The sequence below is a fragment of the Elgaria multicarinata genome, chromosome 8, assembly GCF_023053635.1.
Source record: "Elgaria multicarinata webbii isolate HBS135686 ecotype San Diego chromosome 8, rElgMul1.1.pri, whole genome shotgun sequence".
In the NCBI taxonomy this organism is placed as follows: domain Eukaryota; kingdom Metazoa; phylum Chordata; class Lepidosauria; order Squamata; family Anguidae; genus Elgaria; species Elgaria multicarinata.
The window spans coordinates 56722341-56728352 of NC_086178.1; positions in this window are offsets into that span (position 1 = coordinate 56722341).

Below are 6012 nucleotides of genomic sequence, written 5' to 3' on the forward strand. Positions count from 1 at the left end.
CCTACTAGCCTGCAATTGCTAATGGGAGAACTTAAAGTATAATAGTTGCCCAGCCTTCCTGATGGCTATGCTGGCAGGGAATTATGGGTTTTGTAGTCCAACACATCTTGAAGGTGCCAGGCTGGGAAAGGCTGCAGTTGCCTAATGAGTTATGTGTATGTCTGATGTCAAAGAATGTTACAATTGCTATATTGGAGCTGTCTGAAATAGCATCCAACACAGAGCTTCCATGCTGCCACTGCCAGGAATATCTTGGGGTGGGGTGGAAGTTCACCACACAAGGGGGAAATTCACACTTTGTGCTCCAGACTTCATGACCGCTGCATGGAGCAGACACCATGTGGAGGCCATAATACCTAAATAGGCCCTGTCAGCTACATGTGGGTCACACACCAGATAGATGGGTGGGAGTCCTGACTGGTTCCAGAGAGCAGCTTCAGTGCAACTGCTGACCACTTGTGAGGGAGGGATGGGGGGCGGGCAAGTGTAACTGGCCATCAGGCAAGGGAGCTTCCAGACAGAGCACTCAAAGTCCTACAGTCAAACGGCATTGTGCTTTTCTTAATGGAGTTTTTTCTGGTAAGAAAAATGATGATAGGGGTGGGGAAACACAGGACTACAAATTGTAGTTATCACTGTCTGGGTCCACTGCAAAATTCTGTGAGTAAGTCTGCAAGATTGGATGCTGAGATGAGTAGTTCCCTCACTGCGATGCAAGGTTAGCTCTCCCCTTATAAGATCACCACTTCAAGATGTGTATAAAGTAGCCCCAAGCTTTTCCTGATGGGTCTTGATGCTGGAACAGTCTGGCAGGAGTTAGTATCTCCCTATAACTCTTACTAAGAACTCTGAATGGCTTCTTAGAAATAGGGAGGACAATTTTAGGGCATTCCTGATTACAGGCACTGGAGGCAAAGCAGCAGGATTGGGTGTAAGTGCTGCAAACAAAACTGGAATTTTAGTTAATTCAAGGCTGTCCTGTCGTCAGATACAGGCTAGACATCTCTGGGCGATGTTTTCTGGACGGGCCAAGGCATATCTTCTTATATTTACACCTGCCAACTTGAGAAGAGGCATTGGTGGGTTCAAGTTCAGGATATAAGGAGCACCATTGCACTCTGTTAGCCAATTGTCCATCTAGTCCAGTACTGTCTTCCTTCTCCACCATCTTAGGCAGAGGTTTTTCTCAGTCCTGTTATTGGAGATCCTTTAATTAAAACGAACCTTGGACCTTCAAAATGCATAGACCACTCCCCTGAAATGCCAATGGCCTTTTCTTTTTTGTTTTTTTAAAAAAACTTTTGCCTGTCTATGGTCTGATGCAGCCTTAGATCCACTGGAAACTAACCTGAACCTGGGAGCAGAGAATGAACACCAGGTAGTTTTCATCACAAGAGTGAGCTCTCACACTAGTCCAGACATCCTCACTTTAAAACAAGGGCTTCTATCCCCTTTCTGAGGAGGTAATTCCCCAGCCCAGGGGATTCTGCATTTGGGAAGTGCGTCTTAGGTTGCATACTCAACATCACTTTTAATGCAGATTGTCCTCTTGACTCACTTTAACTATATAGGCATATTTGCAATCAGGGTGGTCAGAATGATGAGACTGAATTTAACTACCACCACTCTTTCCATGCATGTTTATGGGTAAACTGGGAATTTCCTACTATGTAATTCCACTACTCTAGAGATTATGAGTACAGGAATCAGATTACTCTAAAATTATGAACATAAAGTAGGAGGGTGTGATCCCTTCATTTGGCATTATATCCTCTTTGTTCCTATCATATTGGTTCCATTTAGTTCATTTCTGTGACTTTGCAAAGCTCGTATCCTAACCCATCTCTGACCACCTTGCGAATTGTTCTTTTCTTTGAATATGTCTCCATCCTGTTTATTGATGCCCCCTAATCTGATGGGAATCCCAATGTGCGTGTGCTACATTAGGAAGTTGGAGATTCGTGATGCTGTCCATTCTACTATACCCTTCCTCACCCATACGCCAGCTGCATCTTTCTACCTGTGCTCTCACTACAATCACAGCCAGATGACCTAGTCCCACCACACTAGTGGGGCACATCAAACTCTGCTACCAGCTTTGCATTTTCAACTCTGTATATTTTGTATAATAACGAAGATCAAATATGACAATAAAATGCAACCACAATGGCTATGCACAAACATCACAACCTCTACTACTGTTTGTTTCCCATGTTCGTCTCACATAATAACATAAGAAGCACCATGCTGGATCAGACCAAGGGTCCATCTACTCCAGCACTTTGTTCACACATTGGCCAACCAGACATTGGCCAGGGACTAACAAAGCAGGACATAGTGCAACAGCACCCTCCCACCCATCTTCCCAAGCAACTTATGCACACAGGCTTACTGCTTCGAATACTGGAGATAGCACACAACCATCAGGGCTAGTAGCTATTGAAAGCCTTTGCCTCCAGGAATTTATCCAACCCCCTTTTAAAGCCATCCAAATCGGTGGCCATCACTACATCTTGTGGTACTGAGTTCCATCATTTAACAATGCACTGTGTGAAGAAGTACTTCCTTTTATTTGTCCTGGATCTCCCACCAATCAGCTTCATGGGATGACCCCGGGTTCTAGTATTTCGAGAAAGGGAGAAAAATGTCTCCCTACCTACAGATTCCACACCATGCATAATTTTGTACGCCTCTATCATTTCTCCCCTTAGCCTCCTTTTTTCCAAGCTAAACAATCCCAGTTGATGTAACCTTCCCTCATAGGGGAGATGCTCCAGCCCCTTAATCATTTTAGTTGCCCTTTTCTGCACTTTTTCCAGCTCTAATACCCTTTTTTAGGTGTGGTGACCAGAACTGTACACAGTATTCTAAGTGTGGTCACACCATAGATTTGTGTGAGGGCAGTATGATAGTGGCCATTTTATTCTCAATTCCTTTTCTTATAATGCCTAACACGGAGTTTGCCTTCTTTACAGCGGCTGCACACTGGGTGGACATTTTCATCAAGCTGTCCACCACAATCCCAAGATCTCGTTCTTGTTTGGTCACCGCCAGCTTTAAATGAATTGCATGTGCTTCCTTTTTGCTCTTCATATATGCAACTCCCACTGAAACAAAGAAATGTCTACCTTTATTATTAGAGTTAATAATAAAGGTCTTGGAACAGATATCTATAAGCAGACTGCCCTCTGCTAAACAATATATGAACAACATCTCCCTGCAGTAATCCTGCACTCCTGCTCATTGAGAACACAGCAGAAAGTTGAAATTTTGTAATACTTCTTGAAACACTGTGCAGAGTCACTATGCAAAAAAAAATTCCGACAACAGAAAATAAAGAGGTCCAACATTAAAGGTGCTCTTACTTGTCAAGAATAGCAATAATTAATGATGCACTGTGTCTAGTAATAACATTGCCCAAACTACATAATGGCAAAGTGCCAACTGATGGAGGTAGAGAAAAGAAGAAGATTGGCCCAAGATAGTAGCATCAATAAGATCTGACTTGAACTGTAAGACAGAGCGCTATTTTGCTTCTAGGACTAGAAGCCTCCCCATCACAGCAGCTTTCTCCCTTGCTGAAAGTTTCTTGTTTCCACCTGTCTGGATACAATAAAACCTGATGAAATAATGCAGCACTAAAATAGGCAAAGGCAGTCAGCAAAATAGCCTGGGATGAGAGAAGTAATGATGGGTTAGAATGTTTCCATGACATACATATATAGGCTAAAACAATTGGGACTCTTCTATTTAGAAAAGAAATTGCAATGAAGGAGCTCTCTATCAGAAATCTAAAATTATATGAAGTTTGGAAAAACCAATCTGATGCAAGTATTTAATTTCTAGTAATGTGAAAAAATAAGGCCAATCAATGACATTATCATCCAGCAGATATACACTAAAACAACTGCAAAATAGCTATGCTTTCAAATCAAGGCACTGGTGAAACCCTATGCTACCAGAAGCATTGATGGCCCACTGAATTTTAAAATGTCCATTCACCTTCAGAAAGATATAACAAACAATTTTGTCTCTTCTGAATTAAAACTATTAGAGACTGAGAAACTGATTCATGTTGTTATAAACTCTCTCAAGCAGCTAAATCTGACCACAAAAAGAAGATACTGAAAAAATGTGGTTGCCACTTTTTTTTTTAACCTGTTCTGCTTCAGAGTCTTTAGCAGGAGCCTGGAACATAGAAATTGAGGAGGTGAAACTCTCCTGGCGATAAACTTCCACTTGTATAATTACTATTTATCAATAAAAGGCACCAGAGTAGGGACAGTAAATATGTTGGCAATTCTAGATTTAAGGGCACAATCCTATGAATGTTTAAAGAGGATGAAGGCCACATGGTTTACCTAACCACATGCCAGGGTGTCTGTTCAAGCTAATTTTCAACATACCTAGTAATTTTAATTTTTTTGCTACCAATTCCCCGCCACTTTTTTATTACTATCAGTATGGCATTGGGCAATGTAAAACTATCACAAACATAAAAGACACAATGATAATTTTATTGAGAAGTAGCAAGCCTTCCTAGGCAGGATTGCAAAATGACCCATATTTTACAAGTCCAGCTGTAAAATGTTCTGTCAAGTAACTAGTATTGGGAGCTGAAAAGCCAGTCAAATTCTAGATCACTATAGCTCCGCTCATCTCATGCCAGATGCTGTCTTGGCTCTTCCCCGCACCAAGCGGTTTCCATCCTGCTCTACCCAACTCACCAAGTACAGCTTTGTCTTCCCCAGCATTGGCTACACTCTTGTCATGCCAAAGAGGGCAGTATGGCTGAAATAAAAACTATTACCTAGGCCAAGAATACATGCAAGCAAATTATCCTGAGATTGCAGATTACTATGATTCCACCACTGGAAATCAGAAACAGGGAAGAATCAGCCAACCCAATAGCCTGTCTGGTTGTCTTTTGTCCATCCTGAAGGACAGCATCTTTCCCAGCCAAACTTGTCCATGCTGAGGATTGAACCTGGAACCTTTTACATGTAAAGCACATCTCTGCCACTCAGCTATGAACTTTTCCCTGTTCATTATTTATTTCATTTTCTCTGACCACCCCTACGAGGAGCTCGGGCACCTTTTCTCCACAGAACAACCCAGTGAGGTAGGTTAGGCTGAGTGTGATTGGGAAAGGTGAACTTCATCATGTTTGAATGGGAATTGGAGCTCAGGTGTTATAGAAACCTCAAATAGTAGAGTTGGAAGGGGCCTATAAGGCCATCGAGTCCAATCCCCTGCTCAGTGCAGGAATCACCCTACAGCATCCCTAACAGATGGTTGACCAGCTGCATGTTGAATACCTGTAGTGTGGGAGAGCCCACAACCTCCCAAGGTAATTGGTTCCATTGTGGTACTGCTCTAACAGTCAGGAAGTTTTTCCTGATGTCCAGCTGGATGTCCAGTTCCATTCCAAAACTGACGCTCTAACGGTAACCACTACATTGCATCAGCCCACTATACCTGTTGCCAAGTTCTTCCTTGTGCTGAATTACAGTGTACAAAAGGTAGCCTCCCAAGCGCGACTGTGCCTAGTTAGAGTGCGCCTTCGGCCTCCAAAGGCCTCCCACGTTGCTCAGCAACCTGGGAAAGTAGGTCAAACCACAAAATAACTGACCCCAAGCTCCTCCTCCTTCTCATCCATATATGTACAACGAAGCGGAAAGTCAGCCCGGAGAAAGCCTGCTGTTCTTTTTCGCATGCGCAAAACTCCACATATATAACCCTCGCGGCTTAGATCTGCGCTTGCGCTTTAACACCCGCTACTTTGTTTATTTTCCCTCCTCGCGTGCGCAGAACCCGCCTCTGCCACCTGTGAGCCAACTGCGCGTGCGCCCGAACTCCGCGGTGCGAAGCGATCGCCGCTCGCATGCGCAGTAGGCCGCGGCTTCATTTTTGCGCGTGCGTATTAGCACGCCCCTCCTCCTCCGACCCTTGAAGACATGCGCAGTTCGTAGTCTGCTAGTCCCTGACGCATGCGCGGTGGAGGGTTTCCCT